Genomic DNA, 22,905 nt, shown 5'->3' on the forward strand with positions numbered 1-22,905 from the left:
CTCATGAACACTTCCTGTTTCATCACAAAGATTGGTAAAATTATGCACACTCAGCATCAAGATTTTTTTAATCTAATAACTTTTATTGCTTCATCGAAAACATTCTTCCTTTTTTTTTAAGGAGCACACAGCTCAAAGTGGCCCATGCCACGATCAAATTGGCAACCTTGGTGTTAACAGCAATGCACTCTAACCAACTGAGCCAACCAGCTGCCCCATCAAGGACATTCTTAAGTAAAACTTTTTTTGTTTACTGTAAATATGTGGTGATGAAGAGCACAGTTAGAAGTAACTGCATGGATTCTTCTTAAGGCACCAGCAGTTTTCCCCACTGTTGCTTTTGAGCCCTATAGTACAATGTCAACACAGTGAAAAGCACACTTAGTATTATTATTAAAATAGTTTTAACTCTGAAAGGGTCTTAGGTTCAATAAACAATGCTTTGAGAACTACTGTTTTACTAGAACATAAAGGTATTTTGCATTTTTTATGTTAGTTTTGGGTTGGCTACAGATAATTCCTTCATTCTATGATCCTGGCAAAAGAAACACTTTTAATGGTGCCTGTTTTAGGCAGAGGAAATAAACAAAAACGGATTCATTCATTGGCTTCTGCTTAGATATGATGTATATCACTTCTCGTTTCCCACTGACCAAAGCAAGTCCCACGATCAAGCCTGATGTCAATGGGAAGAAAGAAATACTCCTTCCATTGACAGGGACCCTGTAGAGAAAAGCTAGGTAAAGAAGGGAAGCAAATATGTTTGAATAAGACAATCTACCATAAGCAATAATTCGTGGTTCCTCTCACCTCCACACCAAGCAGTACTACATTTCACAGTGAACAAACAGCCATCTGGTAGCAAGCTGATAACATTCAGGATCTTTCCATCAGGAAGGAACTTATCTCCATGAAATAGACACTTAGCTTTTGTAAACAACCTTATTCTGGCTACCTTGGAAACAAGTCCATTATTTATAACATTCGTGTTTTGAAGGCAGAATAAGCTTTAGTTTCTAAAAAAGCAGCTCACTAGGGTGGCCGGTTGGCTCAGTTGGTTGGAGCAGGGTGCTGGTAGCACCAGGACTGTTCGATCCCCGCATGGGCCACTGTGAGCTGCGCCCTCCTTTAAATAAATAAATAAATAAATAAATAAATAAATAAATAAGCTCACATACCAACTTAGAACATAAACCTCTCACAAAATTATTGTGTTTAGGTAAGAGCTTGTTATGGTGGTTTGAAGTTTAAGGACAAAATGAGGTATATATGCTAATTTAGGGAGAAAGTTAAGCATCTACTGTTCTGGACATCCATCATATTCATCAAAACTAAAACTCTGAGCAGACTTTAATTTTTGGATATTTCTACATTTTATCATCTACCACTTAATGAGTTAATGTAATTTCTAATTCAGGAATTAGAACTTAAAATTCTCAGCCTCCTTTATAGCTAGGCGCACAGCACATCATTCCATCTCTAACACATAAACCTCCAAGAGACTTTGATTGGAAGTAAGCAATGAGAAGACCTTCCATTTTTGCTCAAGCCTAAGGCAGCAGGTGCATTTGGCTTTTGAGGGTGGCAGCGGCAATGTTAACTATTTCCCAGGGGTTACAACATAAAGTTCCTGTCACGGAAAGAGAACCAGAGCCAACAGCAGTAGCATCTACAATTGAGCTGAGAACCTGGCATTTAGTGTTCAGCATTAGTGGTTTTTCTCAAACCTGGATCTGCAGCATGATTTGGGGAAATGCTCCCAAATGCTTGGACTCAAGTCTCTAGTATCTCTAGCATTCTCCAATGACTGTGATCCACCTAATATTCTTTTTTTCTTTTTTTTTAATGTTTTTATCTACAGTATTATCAGGTATTTTTCTTCTGAATGGGAACTGAGTGTCTTTTTTTTCTTTTTAAGCACCCTACCCCGAATTTGTTCTTTTGGAGTCTGTTAACAGTACCCGATAGGAAAGACTGCAAGCTGGTAGGGGAGAGGGTTGTTTTATGGTTTGTTTCCTTTTGTAAGAAGATAAACCAAACTTATACTTTATTCTACTACTTTCTGCTTGGAAGGAACGGTCGGGTTGCAGGTCAGGCTCCTACTATTTTTCCCTCCATAAGTGCTTTAGCCCATGAGTCATCTTCTCCTCACATGTATATTCAGTTCCGGTTCTTACCATTGTGCTACAGTACGTTCACCTCTCACTAACCATGTAGCAGCGTGTTTTGGCTGTCTGTTCAACTTACTGTCCTACAATTTCTTCCCACCACCAAATTTCCGTCTTTGGAAATGACCCTACTCTTACAATCTTTCACTTGTTTAATAGCTATTTTCTTATTAACTCACTGTCAGCCATCGTCTATACCTGTCACTCAAATAAAACCACACCGAGGTGGAATCTCCAGCAGTTACTTGTCCTCATATCTGTAGTGGTCCTGGTGGTTGATTCCTGCTTCTCCCTTGAGAATGTTCCGTGTAGACTAGAAAAGAATGTGTAGTCTAATGTTTTAGGATGAAGTGCTCTATATATGTCAATTATGTCCATTTCATCTACTGTGTCATTTAGGGCTGCTATTTCGTTATTTATTTTCTGTTTGGATGATCTATCCATAGCTGTCAATGATCTATTTAAGTCCCCTAGTATAATTGTGTTTTGGTCAATTTCTCCCTTTAGTTCTATTAGTAGTTGCTTGGTATATTTCGGTGCTCCCTGATTGGGGGCATAAATATTGATGACTGTTATGTCTTCTTGTTGTATAGTCCCCTTTACCATTATGAAATGTCCATCTTTGTCTCTTGTTATCTTTTCCACCCTGAAGTTTGTTTCATCTGATATCATTATGGCTACACCTGAATTTCTCTGGGTACCATTTACTTGGAATGTCAATTTCCACCCTTTCACTTTGAGTCTATGCTTGACCTTGTAGCTGAGATGTGTCTCTTGGAGACAGCATATGGTTGGGTTTAGTTTTTTGATCCAATCTGCTACTCTGTGCCTTTTTATTGGTGAGTTCAGTCCATTTACATTTAGGGTGATTATTGATATGTGAGGATTTCCTGTCATTCTATCTTTAGTTTTCTGGTAAGGCTGTGTCTCCATTGTTTCTTTGCCTTTTTGTTGTTGTTTATTATTCCTGTGTGGTGGTATTCGATGATGTTTCCCTCTGTTTCTTCTTTTATTACAGTATATGTTTCAGCTCTGGATTTTTTTTGAGTGGTTACCCTTAAGTTTATGTAAAAGAAAGTTTGATATTTAGAGTATTCCATTTTCTTCAGCACGCTTACTTTCTTCATTCCCATATTCCAGTTCAGGCCTTTACTCTGCCCCTTTTAATATTTCGGTTGCCACAAATTGTTCCTGTTGATGGTGGTCGAATAGCCTCCTTTAGTATTTCTTGTAGTGCAGGTCGTGTATTAGAAAATTCCCTCAGCTTCTGTATGTCTGGAAAGGTCTTTATTCCTCCTTCATATCTAAAGGATATCTTTGCTGGATATATTATTCTTGGCTCATAATTTCTCTCTTTAAATAGTTTGAATATTTGGTTCCACTCCCTCCTGGCTTGTAGAGTTTCTGCTGAAAAATCTGATGATAATCTAATGGGCTTTCCTTTGTAGGTTACCGTCTTCTTTTCCCTGGCTGCCTTGAGGATTCTTTCTTTGTCGTTGATTTTAGACAGCTTCAATACAATGTGCCTTGGAGAAGGCCTGTTGGGATTGAGGTAACTAGGTGTTCCATTTGCTTCTTGCATTCGAGGATCCAGTTCTGTCCACAAGTTTGGGAAGTTCTCATCGACAATTTGTTTGAATATATTCTCTGTTCCCTTCTCTCTTTCTTTTCCTTCTGGTATGCCCATTATTCTTATATTGCTCTTTCTGATAGAGTCAAAGTTCTTGTAGAGTTCTTTCATTTCTTTTAAGTCTCAAGTCTCTTTCTTCTTCCATCTGTGTTATTTCCAGGTTTCTATCTTCAATGTCACTGATTCTTTCCTCCATCTGGTCAACTCTACTACCTAAGCTGGTTATTTCATTCTTAATTTCTTCTACTGAGTTCTTAATCTCCAGAAATTCTATTTGGTTCTTTTTTAAAATTTCAATCTCTTTCGTAAAATGCTCATGCTGTTCTTTGATTGTGTTTCTGAGTTCATTAAACTGCCTTTCTGTGTTTTCTTGCATCTCGTTGAGTTTTTTCAGAACTGCAATCTTGAATTCTCTGTCATTTAAGTCACATATTTCCATACCTTTAAGTTCCTTTTCTGGAGACTTTTCACTTTCTTTCTGAGCTGTCTTGTTGCCCTGGTTATTCATGGCAATTACTGATTTATTATTTCTCTTCCTAGACATCTACAGGAGTGGCTTCTGCAACAGGTTGATAGGAAGAGGTCTTTCTTTTGTTTTTTAGTACTTGTTGGTAGAATGTTTTATTTTTCTCTCCGACTGCAGCCTTTTTATCTCTCTCACATGGTAGTGCTATGTTTTCTCTGCGCTATTGCAGCTTCTCACACAATAAGGGGGATTCCCTGAGAGACGGGCTTCGCCTCTGTTAATAATTCGCCTGGGTCACAGGGCACAGTGTCATTGTGGGTATGCGGAGAGCTTTCAAAGTTCCAAAGCTCTTTCTGCACCAGATTCAGAGCCCGTACTAATATTCTTTAGTAATTCCCTACTCTGCTTATAATAGCGAGGGTGGGTTGTTATTTATAATAAAGAATTATAATTGACAATACTTATTATTATTCCCATTCTACATATAAGAAAACTGAGGTTTAAGATGGTTAGGCAATTTGCTGATACCAAGTTTCTTAGATATAAAAGCTTATTTTGTTAATTTTATATTATACTAATTCTACAACTAATTATTTAAATAGTACAGGACACCATCATCGTTCTAAAACAGGAGTTGGCAAACTACGGCCCATGGGCCAAATCCAACCTGCCTTTGTACAACCCATAAGCTAAGAATAGTTTTTACATTTTTAAATACTGGGGGGAGGGATGTAAAAATTATATGAACTCCAAATTTCAATGTCTATCATAAATAAAACTTTACTGGAACACAGCCATGCCCATTCATTTACACACTGTCTATGGCTGGTTTCCCACTATAACAAGCAGACTTGAACAGCTGCCTTAAAATATTTACTACCTTTATAGGAACGGTATGCCAATCTCTGCTCTAAAATTAAAGTAACTGAGGAAATGCCAATGTAAACAAATCTTAAAGTAGTATGTACACATGTATTTCTATCATACTTGATTACCTACTTCGAGAACATGAGACATGTAGCTCGGCACAATCTGCCCCATAACTAAAGTTAAACCATTTTTCTCTCACCTACCTATGCTTCTCTGTAGCAAGGGTAAATATATCAAACTAATAGGGTCAAAAAGGGTAATTTTCAGGACTATAGGGATGCTGGTAACCAAGAGACAAATGTACCCAACTATTCTTCTCCTCTAGAAATTGAAAAAGTCAACAGTAAGAAAGATATTTTAAAAATAACTGGCATTGAGTTTTTAAGGGGGTGTGGGGCAGAATTCAAGAATACAGAGGAGGAGGAAAAACAAACAAGTGTAGTGTCAAAGGGATAGACTTTTTAGCAGAAGACAGAGTCCTCAATTCCTTAAAACGAAGGAAAATGAGCCAAAGGAACTGGAACCACACAGGTAAGTGACTGGAAACGCACGCACGCACACAAATGATGGAACATGCAGCTGCTAGGAAATGCTCAGAGCAGGGTGCCTTCTGTGCATGCCAAAATCTAGAGCCCAAGTCACAAAGTTGCTAAAACTGAAAATTGACCAGTCCCTGATTCTTTCTTCCACTTTCAGCAACTACAAACTAAATAAAAAATAAAAATAAAAAAAAAGTACACATAACACATTGTTCCTTTGAAATACTCAGCTTCAAACACTGTTTTTCCATGTTATATAATTTAATAATGTTATAGAAAATTTTTTTCCTGTATGTTAGCAGTATTCTCAGCTCTATCTCCAAATGGCAAAATGATTATTCTGTGTGGAAAATGGTAAGTTATATACATAATCCTTTGTTCAAGTACCATGAAGAAGGCAACTCACAGAAAGGATACTATGACATAATCCCAGTTAAAGCAGGCTGAGAACGGTGTGGGGGGGGGGGGAGGGAAGGTGAGGGGGAGCATTCATAAATAAGGAAAAACAGTCACAAAGCTGTTTTTTAACCTTCATTTAAAAATTAGGACATAAACTTGAACAACTTGTGAGACTCTATGAGATTCGAGCTCACCATATAATACAGGTCCAACACTGATAAAAGGCTTGGAATATGAGTTAAGAACTTACAACTCATCTTCTCATGGAAATAAGGTTATACATAATGCACTTGTTTCTAAGATACCTCAGAGAAGCTAAATAATAATAAACAAAAAACCACAGGATCACAGAATCAGATAGATGCTGATTAAGGTGCTGTCCAACACCCTTATTTTATAGATTTATGTAGGTAGCTCTCGTGAGGAGAATGTTGGGACACTTGCCCACATCACTGTGGCGTGTAAAATCAAAGCTGGGAAGAGGCAGATCTATGACTCTTAAAGCCACATGTTTTCAGATTATATACCATCTCTACTTATGAAGTATTTTTTAAGTGTATGTGTCCCAGTATAGCTTAACTCAGTATCAGAAGCAATATTAAAAACAAACAAAATGGTTGCATTAGCTTCTGTTAGTCAGTTGCAGTTTACATAATAAAGTAGTCAATAAGCCAAGTGTGTAGCCAGTTGTACTCCACAACACCTGCAGTATATTCCTGGTCAAATCTCAAGAGTAATTTTTCACCACACTAGAGTAAAAGGAGTTTTTCCACTAGATACAGTACTCTTGTCCTAAATACTGCTAAATACAAGTTGTTCCAAGTTGATTCAGACTGGTAACAGACCGAGGGAATTTCAGGAATAAATTAAATACAATTTTAACAAATTAAAACTTTCATTAGATTATTCAATTGGCCTGGCTGTGTTGAAAAACTTCTTTCAAGATGCTCCCAAGCTGTCACCCTTCTTTTCCAGTCCACAAGATGCTACACTCTATGGATTACGCACCTTATTTTTCACTCCCGGAACACTGTCGCTCCTCTCTGTGGTTTCTCCAGAGTCAAATGACTAATATGAGCCCCCAATCTATCCTAAGCTTTTGCAGAAAGCTGCTGAATCCATATTGATTTCCCTCACCTACTCAGACAGGGTTCTATACATTTCAATACATTTTTATTTTCTATGTAAATCTCTTTGTCTCATTCATAGAGCTTGCTCAGAGTTTGATATCCCAATTACTTTTCTTTTGATTAGCCCTAATTGAACTATTAATGCTTCCATCTCCCTCTGCTCTTTTTCCATTTTCCACACAGCTTTCTGAAAAGTCTGTTAGCTCTTGCTTTTTACAATTCCTGCTATTCAGCTGATGTTATACTGCAGAACCACACTACTGAGAAGACTGAAAGACATGGTATCATTATTACCTTTTATGGACCCAGAGAAAACTAAACTGATCTGCCCAGTGCATCATATTTGATAAATGGCAGGTCAAGATTTAATACAGTAGTCATTCTTCACCAACCAAGAATTCATCTCACTTAGAATTATAAAAACATTGTTTCAAAAATAACTTAGAGAAGCATATAAGAATGAATAGAGCAATTTCAAATAAATGAAATTTCAGAACTAATGCATAATACAAGTAAGAGCAGAAAAGTAAATGAAAGTAGTAATTAAGCTAGTGCACACTGTTATAAACTTAAGCTTTCCCAAAGAAGATATACAAATGGCCAATAAGCACATGAGAAAATCCTCTACATCCATAGGTATTAGGCAACTAGCAAATAAAAACCACAGTGAGATACCACCTCATACCCATTAGAATGGCTATTATCAAATAAATGGAATATAAATCTGTGCATCAAAGTAGTGAAAACTCATCCTAAGAATTGGGAGAAAATATTTGCAAATCATTTTTCTAATACGAGATGAACATTAGTAATACATAAAGAACTCCGACAACTCAACAACAAAAGAAATCTGATTTTTAAAGTGGGCAAAGGACTTGAATAGACATTTCTCCAAATAAGGTAAATTACAAACAAGCATACGAAAATATTTTCAACATCACTAATGATTAGGGAACTGCAAATCAAAACCACAATATCACCTCATATCCCCTGCGATGGCTATCAGCCACCCTCCCCCCCGCCAAAGAAGTACTGGCAAGGATGTGAAGAAATTAAAATGTTTGAGCACTGCTGGTATGTTAAATGGAGCAGCCTCTACGGAGAACTAAAGATAAAATTACTATATGATCCAATAACTCTATTTCTGGGTATATACCCAAAAGTACTGAAAGCAGAGTCTCGAAGAGATATCTGCACACCCATGTTCATAGCAGCATTATTCACAATATCCAAAAAGTGAAAACAACCAAAGCGTTCATCAGTAAATGGATAAACAAAATGTGGTACATACGTATAATGGAATATTATTCAGCCATAAAAAGAAATAAAATTATTTTTTACTGGTGGTCAAAAGTACAAACTTCTCAGTTATAAAATAAATAAGTTCCAGGAATATAATGTACAACATGATGAGTGTACCTAACAATACTGTGTTTTATACATATATATATATATGGACTCACATATATATATAAATCTTAAAAGTTCTTCTCATCACAAGGAAAAAATGTGCAACTATGTGAGGTGGTAATCATTTCACAATATATACATATATCCAATCATTATGTTGTACACCTGAAACTTATACAATGTTCTATGTCAATTATATCTCAACAAAATTGGGGGGAATTTTTTCTAAAGAAATTATATTCTAATATACTCTACAACATTTAAGATGAACCTTGAGGACATTATACTAAGAGAAATAAGCCAAACACAAAAGGACAAGTATTCTATGATCTCATTTGCATGCGGTACCTATAACAGAGACAGAAAAGTTTACCAGGAGCTGGGGGCAGAAGGGAATGAGCAGTTATTGCTTACTGGGTACAGGCTTTCTGTTTGACATACTAAAGTTTTGGAAATGGACACTAGTCATGGTTTTCAACATTGTGAATGTACTTAATGCTACTGAATTGTAAACTTAAAATTGGATGAAGTGGTAAAATTTAAATTCTATATATTTTACACCCCATACAAAATCCAGCTTTTTAGCAGCAAATGAAAAAGGAAAAAAAGAACTTAAATCTGCTAAGAGATTCGTGGTTAAAAATGGTTCAATTTTATATTCTGTATATTTTACCACACAAAAAGAAGTCCAGCTTTTTAGCAGCAAATGAAGAAGAACCTTGGGGGCAGCCGGATGGCTCAGGTGGTCAGAGCGTGAGCTCTCAGCAAAGTTGCCAGTTCAATTCCCACATGGGATGGTGGGCTGTGCCCCCTGCAACTAAAGATTGAAAACAGTGACTGAACATGGAGCTGAGCTGTGCTGCGCCATCCACAACTACATTGAAGGACAACGACTTGGAGCTGATGGGCCCTGGAGAAACACACTGTCACTCAATATTCCCCAATAAAATTAAAAAAAAAAAAAAAAAATACTACTTATAAAAAAAAAAAGAACCTAAATCTGCTAAAAGATTCAAAGATAAAAAATGACTGCACATCAATTACTGTTCCTAAAACCACAAAGATACTTCTATCATAAGTCCTCCAAAAAAGGACATTAGAATATAATGAGCACCATCTTCCATAATATGAAATTTTAGTATAACAGGTCCTTAACATACATTAAGTAGTATATCTCAAGACCTTCATAAAATTTCTGAATATATCTACAGGCCCACATTTCTCAACTAGACCACTGAGGAACCCTGGAGTCCAAGAGTGAATTCATAACAACAACGCAAAATATTTTAAATTTGAGAAGAAAACAGTGATATCCATCATCTATCAGAAACCATGACTGTTCTGTAGGTCTGTAGGTTAAACTGATTTTTAAAAGAAGTTAGGTTTTCTTTTTAATAAAAAAAAAGAAAGTCCATTGTGACTGATCTGTGTGACAATAACAAGCAGTAAAACAGAAGTGTGTAATTGGAGTTGCAGAGGATGGAAAAGAAAAAAAAAAAAATCTTAATTTTTTTGGAAATTCTATTCAAGTATAAATACACAAAGCTAAGAAGCTCAACAAAATCATAGCAAAATAAACTGAAAACTACACAATTATAAACAGAAAACTGTACATATTATAATCAAATTACTGAAAATCAGAGTTAAACAGAAAAATAATAAAAGTAGCCAGAAAAAAAAAATTAAATACATAAGAACAAAGAACTATAGTGTTCAAGTAAAAAGGTGACAACACATAATTCTACCTCCAGCAAAAATATCCTTGAAAAATAAAGGTGAAATAAAGACTTTACTAGACAAACTAAAGCTGATAGAAATCCTCACACCAACAGACTAGTAGACATGTTGAAAGAAGTTCTTAAGCAGAAAGAAAAAAATACAGACAGGTGAAAACTTTGATCTACTCAAAAGAATGAAGAGTGCCAGAAATGGTTAAGGGTACATGCTAATATAAAGGACTTTTCTCTTTATCTTAAAATTTCCTCTAAAACATAAATTACTGTTTAAAGCAAAAATAATACTATTATCTCAAGTTATAGCATCTATGAAAATAAAATGTAGAACAAAAATAGTAGAAAAGAATTTTTAAGACTATCAGAAGTAACATTGTATGTGGACTGCTATAATTGTATTTGAACACAGACTGAGAGTATGCAAAAAGAAAACTGTAGGGTTAACAACTAAAAGAAAAGGTAAAGAGGTATAGCTAATAAGTCAATAATACAAAAAACCAATGCTATAAAACTACTAAATTAACAAGAAGGAAATTTTTATTTAAAAAAATGAGACAATAAATAGCAAGATAGTATACTTAAATTGAACCATATTAATAATTACATTAAACGTCAATTATCTAAATCCAGCTCAAACTGTCAGCTCAGATTAAAATAAAGACCCAACTGCACTGTTTAAAAGAAACCCACTGTTACTATAAAAATATAGAAAGATGTAAAGTAAAAGACTAGAAATATATACTATGCAAAAACTAGACATAAGTAATCTGTAGTGGTTCCATTAATATCAAACATGGTACTTCTGTAACAAGGACTAAGAGGAACATTTCATAATGAGAAAGTGGTTAGCCCATTAAAAACACACAGTAATCTTAAAATGGGTGCACCTGTAACAGTCAGGAAATATGAGACATGAAAGCTTACAGAACTTAATGTGAAATAAATATATCACATTTAGAGGTGGAGATTAACATTCTCTGTAAATGATAAAACTAAACATAAAAATCGTAAGACTATAGAATAGCTGAACACTTGACCAACTTGACTCAAATTGGTATTTATAGAAAACACTACCTAACAAAAACAGAATACCGTAAGTGCAAACAGAACATTACCACAATAGTCCACATACAGAGCTATTAAACAGATATAAATCTGAAAGATTTAGCACAGAGTATTTTCTCTGACCACAACGTAAAGACATATACAAAGTTCTCAAATGTCTGGAAATCAGACAACACACACCTAAAATAAGCTAAGAGGGAAAAAAGAAATCACAAGGATAAAAAAAGAAATCACAAGGGAAATTAGAAATCATTTTAAATTAAAAATAAAAGCTTATCAAAAACTGTGTGATGCAGCTAAAATAGCACTTAAAGGGAAATTTATAGTTCTAAATGGTCTGTGTTACAAAAGAACTGGGGTTTGATTATCACTAATGTAAGCTTAAAAGGCTAGAAAAAGATGAGCAAATTAAATTTGGTAAATGGAAAGAAATCAATAGAAATCAATGCAATAGAAAATACACACACTAAAGGAAAAACAGTGAAACAAAAGTCTGTCTTTAAATACATCAATAAAATTGATACAACTCTCCCTAAAATAATCAAGAAAAAGACGTGTATTGCTAAGACATAAATAAGGTAATATAACTACAGATTCCACATTCATTAAAAGAATAATGATAATACCGTATTTTGTCGTATATAATGTGCTCCCGTGTATAATACGCACCCACGATTTTTGGCCCAAACTTTCAGGGAAAAAAAATCTTTCGCTTCGATTTTTTAAATCAAATTTGTATTTGTTTATATTTAGGTACTTGTGTTTTGTGTTACAAATGAATTTAAGCATCTGTCTTTTAACATATTATAGTACAAGAAATTTTATGCAACAAATAATTACAAAACTCAAGAAAAAAGTACAAGAAATGTTATGTACCAGTAACAAATTTACAATATTTACATGTTATAGGCCAAGAACTCTTCATCAGTGCAAGTTCGACATAAGTTCAACAAAACCAATTATCGTATTCCAAGGTATTATTTTGCATATGGACATCATTATCGATTTCTAGAGTTACACTTTTAACTCACAAGCATAAATAAAAGAATTTAAAATATTTATATAGATACAAAATTAGAACTACTCATGTGTAAGGTGCATCCTTATTTTTCCTCACAGATTTGGGCAAAAAAAATGTGCATTATACACGGCAATATACGGTAAGCTAATAAAAACGTCAATTAGAAGAAAACTATTTTGAAAAGACATGAATTACAAAAATGACTCAGGAACAAATAGAAAGTATATACTGCCCTCTATCTATAAAAGAAATTTGATATTATTAAAAATCTTCCCTCAAAGAAAACTCCAGGCCCAGACGACTTTTCTAGTTAATTGTTATCAATCATTTGAAGGAAAACAAAAAAACAAAAAACCAAAGCTACATAAACTGTTTGAAAAACAGAAAAGGCAAGCTAACCTTTCTCAACTTACTTTCTGAAATTAGTATTACCTAAATACCAAAACCAGACAAAGAAGGTAGCAAAACAACAAAATCTATAATGTCCCTCATGGGCCCCCACCCCAGTGGCTCAGGTGGTTGGAGCGCCATGCTCCTAACACCGAGGTCGCTGGTTCGATTCCCACATGGGCCAGTGAGCTGCGCCCTCCACAACTAGAATGAAGTCCATGACCTGCAGCTCAACTCCTGGGTGGCCAGATGGCTCAGTTGGTTGGAGCGCAGGCTCTCAACCACAAGGTTGCCAACTCCCACAAGGGATGGTGGGCTCCGCCCCCCGCAACTAAGATTGAACATGGCACCATGAGGTGAGCTGGAGCTGAGCTCCCAGATGGCTCAGTTGGTTAGAGCACGGGCTCTCAACCACAGGGTTGCCAGTTGACTCCTTGACTCCCGCAAGGGATGGTGGGCTGCGCCCCCTGCAACTAACAACGGCAACTGGACCTGCAGCTGAGCTGCGCCCTCCACAACTAAGATTGAAAGGACAACAACTTGACTTGGAAAAGTCCCGAAAGAACACAGTTCCCCAGTAAAGTCCTGTTCCCCTAAAAAAAATAATGTCCCTCATGAACACTGATGGACAAAATCCTTAATAAAACATTAGGAAATCAAATTAACAATATATAAATAAAAAGAATACTATATCATGACTGTGGAATACAAGCAAGGGTGATTTATCATTTGAAAGTGTTAATAATAAAGGTAAAAAACACATATATGATCATCTCAGTAGATGCAGCAAAAACCTCTGATAAAGTACAACACCTATTCGTAATAAAAATTCTCAGCAAACTAAGGATAGGAAAAAAAACCACAACCTGATAAAGATTTAAGAAAAACCTGCAGCTAACATCATACTTGACAGTGAAAGACAGAATGCTTTGCCCCTAAAATTGGAAACAAAACAACAATGTCCTGCATTACCAACACCTGTGAACTTGGTACTGGAGGCCCGAGTCAGTTGAAACAAAAGGCATACAGATCAGAAAAAAAGAACAAATTGTCTTTATTCACAGACAATACGACCACATACACAGCAGAACTTAAGAAGTCTATCTCCTGCCCCCATACCCAAAAATTCTAATTTTTGACAAAGATGTTATAGTAGTCCTTTATGAAAAAAGGATAGTCTTTCTCAACAGACAGTAGTGCAACAACTGTATTGCAGGGGAAAAAACAGCTTATCTCATACCAAACACAAAAATTAAATCAAAGTTATTTGATGTTTGATCACAGACCTAAATGTAAAAGCTAAAATTCTAAAACTTCTAAATGACAACACAGAATAAATTTTCTTGGGACACAAAAAAGCACAAATTATAAAAGAAAAAACTGTAATCTAGACTTGATCAAAACTTAAAATTTCTACTCTACAAAAAACAAGCATGAAAGGAGTGAAAAGGCAAACCAGATGCTGGAAGAACATCCTTTGTAATTCTGACAAAGGACTTGTATCTAGAATATATAAAGAAAAGTACAACAACTGTAAAATATTTCAACAGTTCAAAAAGACATATGAATGTCATCAACTAAATGAAAATTAAAACACAAGGAGACACTACTACACAATATGTCCACAAAAAGATCTGTATACAAATATTCATTCACGGGAGCTTTATTTTTATTAGCTCAAACTGAAAATCTTACAAATGCCCATTAATGGGTAAATGGATAAAAAAAATTGGGGTACATCCATACAATGGAATGGTATTATGAAATAAAAAGAAACTGATTACTGATACAGCTGAATAATAATCTTTAAAAAAAAGGGTGAGGGAGTCCAAGATCAAAAGAAAATAGGATATTACTTTCTATTGTTGCTGTAACAAAGCACCACATATTTAGCAGCTTAAAACAACACAAATTATTTTCAAGTTCTGTAAATTAGAAATCTGACACAGGTCTCATTGGGCTACAACCACCATGTAAGAGCAGGGCCACATTCCTCTCTCTGGAGGCTTGCAAGAGAGATCTCATGCATTTCTTTGACCTTTCCAGCTTCTAGAGGTAGGCTACGTTCCTTGGTTCATGGTCCCCCTTCCTCCAGCTTACTGGGCCAAATTTTATCTCTCTGACCATTCTTCAGTAGTCATCTCTCAGACTATAGTTTTTAAGGACTCAAATAATCAATTATACCCACCTGTGTAATCCAGACTAATGTCCCCATCTCAAGGCCCTTAACTAATTGCATCTGCAAAATACGTTTTGCTACATAAAGTAAAATATTCACAGGTTCTGGGGATCAGAGTATAGACATCTTTAAGAGGCCTTTATTCTTCCTACAACAAAAGAGAATGAAATTCCACTTATATGAGATTTTTTCTAAAAACCAAAACTAACCTGTAGTGTTAAAAGGCAGATCACTGGTCGCCTGGGATGGAGGTGAAGAGTGGGACTGACTGCAGTTGGGAACAAGGGAACTTTTTCTGTAATAAACTTGAGCTGTGTGCTATACAGGTATACGTATTGGTCAAAATTCCGTTTATTATATGTAAAGTATACCCCAGTAGTTTCTTTTAAAAGTCACAAATAACATCTTCAGCAGGAATTTTTTTTAAGTTTCCCCACAAAAGCTTTAACAAGTTTGCTCATAAGCTCAATTTTCCAACCTATCTTTCTCATGTATCTTAACTTCCTACCATGGCAGTTTTCAGGAAAACAATCTATGACTATGGAACAAATAATATTTACCATTGAAGAACTAACCACTTTTTATAACATTATACCTAAAGAAAAACCTGTTGGAAATTCCAGTTCAAATGTGGGAATTTAGAACACAGCCACAAGTCTGACAGTGATACATTCCTAAATTCCATGTTCTATGTACAGGACTGAAAATCCTGCGTGTTGCTATGGTATTGCTTCTCGGAGACAGTTCAGAAACTATAATTAAGAGAAGCTAAGAAGCCAACTGACCTATGTTGGGTGTGATTAGGAAATCATGTGGCAATTTACATATCCTGGTCTAGCACCACTAGCTTAAAGAAAATTGGACAACCACTAACAACCTTAACATTATATAAACCCAGAAAATGAACCTAACTTCCCTACAGTAATACTAAATAAGTACCAATCTTCTACACACCACGCAATATAAATCGAGGACAGAAACACCCATCCTATGAGCCACATTTAAACTACTGGGGCCACTAAAATAACGGAACTCCCCACATTCAAAACTAAAGCTATAAAAATATAAACGGTCTCTAAAATCATTAGCATTCAAAAAGCCTCAATATAGAGATATCCTGTTAAGAGTTTTAGATCTCCTGTGATATAATGTAGAAAGAACAAGAACAATTCTTTAATTCCTATAGTGACAAGATTTTTTTTATGTGGCAAAGCTGTATGATTTTCTCAATGGGAAAAAAGGAGAAATGATTCCTGCTACTAAGGAAAGTAAAGAGCTTATGTGGGGACAGAGTCCCAGAGAGCAGTTTCCAGGCTCTCAGCCTCACGTGGAAGGTGCTGGCTCGGTTATTAGATGGCCATCAGCTGTAATCAGATGGCCATCCGCTGTGGCTGGGTGGCCACCAGCTGTTACCCGTGAGCCATGAGCCACTAATATAACTGCCGTGGCTACGCGAGGGGGTCAGATAGTTGGCAGAGAAGCGGACGGCAGGTTGCGGCTAGCAAGTGCGAGCTAGCGGATGGCGAATCATGTGCCTCCTCCTTCCTGTGTCTCGCCTGGCCGCCAGCGAGACTGGGATGCAGGAAGACCCTTCGTTGGGGTACTGGTGGATGTTTGCTTTTGTGTCTCCACCAGGCGCCATCAAGACTTTCCCATCCATGACTCCGTTATTGTTCCTTTTTGGCCTCACCATATCCTGCTTTCTTGTGCAGGGAGCGGGAGCTGACACCCTGCATTACAGCTTACTTCCAAAACTGAATAAGTTTCTCAAAATTATGTCAATTAGCTAATGTTAAAAAGATTCTCTCAATAATCGTTAAATTACCACTTACGGCACTATTTAGAGCATCACTTTATGATAATAAGGACCTTCTACTTTGAAGTAGAACACCTTCAATGCTGTTATGAGAACTGCATGACTAAAAACTATGTCAATATATATAATTTACACACATATAAATGACAAGTCTAATCAAAATAACTACTTAAAAACACAAAGACATAAAATTCTCATAATTTTGGCAGCACAAGTTCTTAAATCCATTCTCTCATCGTAAGAATTTATAACACCCCTTCCAAGCACTAAAAGGTACATCAGTCCTTAACATGGAACTTAAGTGGGAAAAAGAGAAAAAACGTCAAGTAAATGTATAATTATAACCAGTGGTAAACGTTACGAAAAAACAGCAGCTCCATAACACCAAGAACGTCCTCTCTAAGCAAATAACATTACTGCAGCCACCTGCTGCACAGGCCTTGGCAAAGACCACTGATGACCATTCATGTTTTTAAGACAAGCAATGCTGGCCCAAACTCAGGGTTATGCTGCCGAGTTTCCACAGTCAAACATCTTCATAAGGACTCATTTTGTTTTCAGTAAAATTTACGTATTTGTTTAAAATTTTTAAATGTTAATTTATCAACGGGTCAAAATCACTGATACTACCATGTATCTAGCCTCAGTTTAACTCTAATTTATTTAATAATGCTAAGTAGTGGTTAAGAGCATGACTAGAGAGCCAGATTCACATGTGATCCTGAGAACATTATTTAAAAAAAAAAAAAAAAATGGAGGGGAAACAAAAGTAAGGGCTTAGTCAAATAACATAAAGAGTCGCTGGAAGCCTTGTTTTATTGATGTGTGGACCAGATAAGTACAAGTATCTGGTTTGCAGAAAGAAGAATCAAATAATATTTAGAACAGTCCCCAATGAGTTCCTAGTTCCCATTGTCCTCAACTCCACTACATCCCTGAACCAAGTTTCATGAGATACAAGGTCAAACAATTAAGTTTGCGAACTCATCCTAGAAAAAGTGCTACATACCTCACTGCTGAATATCACTATGGTCACCTTCAAAGTACTCCCCTGGGGAAGCTATGCATCCACGCCAGCGTCTACTCCACCCTTCAAAGGAACTCTTTTTCTGGAATGACCATCAGAGCTGTCATCATATAGTGTTACCTCGGTTTTCGAATGTAATCTGTTCCGGAAGACCGTTCAAGTTCTGAAACACTCGAAAACCAAGGCACGGTTTTCCCATAGAAAGTAATGCAAAACGGATTAATCCGTTCCAGACCTTTAAAATCAACCCCTAAAACTGCAAATTTAGCATGAATTTTACTACCAAATGATCCATTTAGCATAGATCCATAAAATTTACGGCATTCGTAAACTGAAATGTTCAATGGAGACATTCGAAAACCGAGGTACCACTGTATTACCCTTGATGTCCTGAATATCATCCAAATGTCTTCCTTTCAGTATTTCCTTTATCTTCAGGTAAAGAAAGAAGTCATTGGGGGCCAGATCAGGTGAGTAGGGAGGGTGTTCCAATACAGTGATTTGTTTACTGGCTAAAAACTCCCTCACAGACAGTGCCGTGTGAGCTGGTGCATTGTCGTGATGCAAGAGCCCTGAATTGTTGGTGAAAAGTTAAGGTCGTCTAACTTTTCCACACAGCTTCTTCAGCACTTCCAAATCATAAACTTGTTTAACTGTTTGTCCAGTTAGTACAAATTCATAATGAATAATCCCTCCGATATCAAAAAAGGTTAGCAATATTGTTGCAGCAAGTTCGCGAACTTAATTGTCCAACCTTACACTTTCCAAAAAACTTTTTTCAATCTCTCAATTATTGGGTTTTGTTATTTAAAACTCAGAGTCCTAAATCTAAATCATAAAAAAGTCTAAAGTCTACAACATTCTAGAAGCTTAAAGAAACAAATTATAAATGTATAATTAAGTACTATACAAACAGAGCCAGTTGAACAACCTTATATACACAAATGTACCCAAACACACCTAGAGTGTGTTTTTTTTTTTTAATTTGGTAAATGTTTTACAGGATAAAACATTTACAGAAATGTTTTCCATTTCTGTCACATTCTAAGTTATGCTTTGCTGTTTTTCTGGTAGTTTTGCCTACCTATTATTTCACATAACCCAAACCAGTTCTTGCCTTCTTAACTTTTTGTGTGGTTATTTTAGTCTATGCGCCCTTTAAGTTTTCTTTTCCCCAAAACCCTTATTAAAGAAAGTAGATTTCTACAAGCCGTAAGCAAACAGATTATTTCCTGTATCTACTTCACATCTTTATGTGCCTTACGAACATGTTCATTTCATTTTCAATTAATAAAACCCAAGTGAAAATTTTGAACTCAGTAGTAAGCATGTACAATCCTACATAAAAGGTTAATTATTGTAAAATGACCATCAGCACCAGATTGAATCCCCCAAGCAGCACTGACCAAAGGCCATGAATATTCAGAAGCCAGTAAACAGTTTAGCAATACATATGATAGGGTATTTTTTTTCCCTTCTCTGAACTAAATTTTAAATATACATGTATACACATAAAAAAACTACAGTTATTAAACAGGACAAATATTCTCTGATTTCATTAACTTGGGGAAATAATTCAAACATCAAACTAGAAAAAAATGCATTTCTTTGATTTCATACTGTATTCATTAACTGTAAGACACACAGCCTAAACAAGGATTTGTCTTACAATAGTGTTGACCAGCTAGCATCATGTCCTCGCTTGTAGCTATGCAATCAGCCTCAACATTTGCTGAATGGCACTCAGCAACTTGGAAGGAAAACCCTGAAACAACAGCTGGATAGCTGGCCAACTCTTTTAAACCCTACATACCCAACAGTTAAAGAGATGAGGTACAGAAGCTGGAGAATCAAAATGTTTACCAAGATTCCTAGAACTAGAATAAAAATATAAGCTAGGTATAACTGCAATGCCAGCTTAAGAGCACAGCACCAATGGCTTCTAGTTCTTTTCTGTATTTGTTAAAGAAATGCTCCCCCACCAGCACTCCTCATGGCACAGAAGACAGTGCAGAAGCACTTAAGTCAAAAGTGATCCTATTCTAAATGTGAACATTTTGGGGAAATACTTTAATCAATTTATTTCATTTATATTCCCCTCTCATTTATTTGGAAGAATATAGTATATAACAGAAAAACACTAAGTCTAAAAGTATAAGATAAATATTCTAAGTTATACCAAAAAAAAAAAAAAAAATGGTTGCAGTTTAATTAACAGTATTGTCACTGTTCTATGTGGGTATACAAAATAACAAAGTAGCTTACATTTGATGGTAAGTTAGATTCTTTAAAATATGGTAACCTAAGGTTGAAGAAGGCCTTTCAAAAGTATACCACAAAACTCAGAAGCAATTTGGAAACAATAAAAATTTTGATCAAAAATTTTGATTTAAGGGCATTCCATTCTCGGACCTCCCCCCTCTCTCCAGAGTGCTTTTTCTCTTGTGCTTTACAATAAAACTGTACTGCTTAAAATTTTTTTTGTGTGTGTGTGTGTTCAAGTCTGCTTTTTGTGATTTCTGCCAGGCAAACAAAAGTAAACGGCATATTATAAACTAGTAAAAAAAAAATGTATTTGCAAACTCATATCACAATGGGCATATTGTAATATATAAAAAAACTCCTATAAATCATCCCAAGATCCATCACCCAGTTAAAAAAAAAAAAAGTGTCGACAATAAGCACATGAAAAGACTCTTAATATCACTTGTCACCAAGGAAAATCAAATTATAATCACAATGAGATACCACTGTGCTCCCATCAGACAGCTAAAACAAAAAGAACAGATATTAAGTGTTAGCAAAGATATGGAGCAACTAGAACTCTCAAACACTGGTAGTGGAAGTGCAAAATGGTACAATCACTTTGAGGAACTGTTTGGGAGTATCTACTAAATTAAGGAGACATATACCTATACCCTATAAGCCCATCAATTCCGTTTCTAAGATACCAAAAAGATGTTAAGTACTAAAAAGAACATTCATCAGTTTTATCCAAAATAGTCCAAAGAAAAACCCAAATGTCTCTCCATTCATAACAGTGTTATATTCCTATACACAGCAATAAAAAAGAAACAACTGCTTGATACAACATAGATGATGATTCTCAGATTTACTAAACAAATCTATAGTGGACACAGGTCAGAGTACAGTGGTTACCTTTGGTGGGGGCGACACTGATGGGTGGGTACAAAGGAATCTACTGGATGGCAGGAAATGTTCTGTAGCTTGACATTGTTGGTTGTTACATGAGGTATATAATACATTAAAAATTATTGGACGCAACTAATTATGGCAAGAGAAATCAGGAAAGTGATTACCTGAAGTGGGCATGAGAGAAACCTGTATGAAAAGGGGTCCTGAGGGAACTTCTTTCCGGTGACAGAAATTTTCTAAATATTGACTAGGATGAGTTATATGGTCATACAAAGCTGTGAAAACTGTACACTTAAGGTCTGTTCACTTCATTGGAACTAAATTGTACCTCCACTAAAAGAAAGTTTACTGAGTTATACGTTCAAAATGTCTGTACTTTAAGTTATACCACAACAAAAAATGGTATTTGTATTTGGAGAGTCCAAAATACAATAGTTCACTAAAAGAAATGACTCATAAAAAAGATGCTCAACCTCACTCAAAATAAGAAGCAAATTAGAAGGACATTAAACACCACCTTTACTATCAGATTAGTGAAGAGCAAAATATACGGCAACACTATTGGCAGTGCTGGCAAGAGTGTGGGCAGACACCAGTGTTGAGAGCAGGAGTGTAAACCGGGACTGCCTCTGTGAGTCAATCTGGCGGAACGATCTGACCCACTGACAAACGTACCTATCCTTTGACCCAACAGTTCCAATACTAGTAATTTACCATACAGATACCTTTGCATGTACTGGAAATGATGTATGTACCAAGGTTATTCACTGCAACATTGCTGGTAATTGGAACAGAACTGAAACAACCAAAATATCCGTCAACTGGGGAAACCACTTAAATAAATTATGGTATATCCATACAATAAAATACCTTGCCACCATTTAAAAAATAGTGGGGGTGGGGGGAAGCTCTTCATGTGTTGATGTGATATCTAAAAAACATAACTGAAAAAAAGCAAGATATAGCAAAGTGACCAGTATCCTATTATCTGTGTTTAAAACAACACTGGAGAGAAGATGTATATTATACACTTACCAGCTTTTACACACGCATATATTGAATTTCCCTGGAAGGATACAGAGGAAACCGGTAATATTGGTTGGCTCCAGAAAAGTAACTGGGTAGCTTGGAGGGGTGGGGGAACATGAGAAAGAATACACTTGATGTTTGAATAATGTCAATGTATTACCTAGTGAAATCATTTTGAGGCCGTTATCAGCTTCACTTCCTATATACATCGCTTGCTAAACACATAAAGAAATATTTGTATAAATGTATAAAATGTATAATGATCATAGATTCCCTCCAAAAAAAGTACCTATATGTGAATTAAAGTTTTTTTTCATCCTTAAAAATATCAATAGTCTGAATTTAAGTTCTTACAGTTGAACAGTAAATATTCAGCACTACATTGTCCAAGCCTGGAAAGGATATATACCTCTCCTCACCTCAAATATATTTCTAATATATTTCTGAAAAGAAAATATTTTTCTTGAGAATTATTAGCCACAAATTGACTATCGAGAAAGGCAAGTAAGTTATATACTCAACTCCAACCCACCTTGTACATGCATACACTCAACAACATAGCTTCAAGTAATAACTAAAACAACATTCCAAAATTGTTGTTCCAGAGCTGAGTAAAATTCATTGCAGCTTGGTTAATTATGGCTCTTTGACTTGACAAAAAAATGGATCCATATTTAGAACTACTATGATGTTTGCTATTGGAGTATTCCTTCCTAAAAGGACTCCCAAGTTGCTCCCCAATTTAAAAACCTGGATGGTTTCTTTGACATATCACTCCCTATTTTCAGATATTTTAGTTTTTACCCCAACTAAGTTCAGTTTAGTTAACATCATCTGGATTTCGGTTGCATATAAATTATTAGTTACAAGGCTATGG

The 22,905-nt window shown here is 35.7% G+C and overlaps 1 protein-coding gene across 6 annotated transcripts in view; it reads right to left on the minus strand.

Moving 5' to 3' along the window:
• The window catches only part of TBL1XR1 (TBL1X/Y related 1), a 157,786-nt gene that overhangs the window by 114,008 nt on the left and 20,873 nt on the right, over positions 1-22,905 (minus strand). The window contains exon 2 of one of the 6 annotated variants that reach the window (XR_012494831.2): positions 9,286-9,429. The exons of 4 other annotated variants lie outside the window; for them this stretch is intronic. The gene's annotated coding sequence lies outside the window, so the exon portion shown is untranslated. The remainder of the gene's footprint in view (positions 1-9,285; positions 9,430-22,905) is intronic. One more of the 6 variants, XR_012494833.2, reaches the window with a different exon arrangement.

This window comes from Rhinolophus sinicus, chromosome 17 (assembly GCF_057876585.1).
Source record: "Rhinolophus sinicus isolate RSI-liver-muscle chromosome 17, RSI-T2T, whole genome shotgun sequence".
Classification (NCBI taxonomy): Eukaryota; Metazoa; Chordata; class Mammalia; order Chiroptera; family Rhinolophidae; genus Rhinolophus; species Rhinolophus sinicus.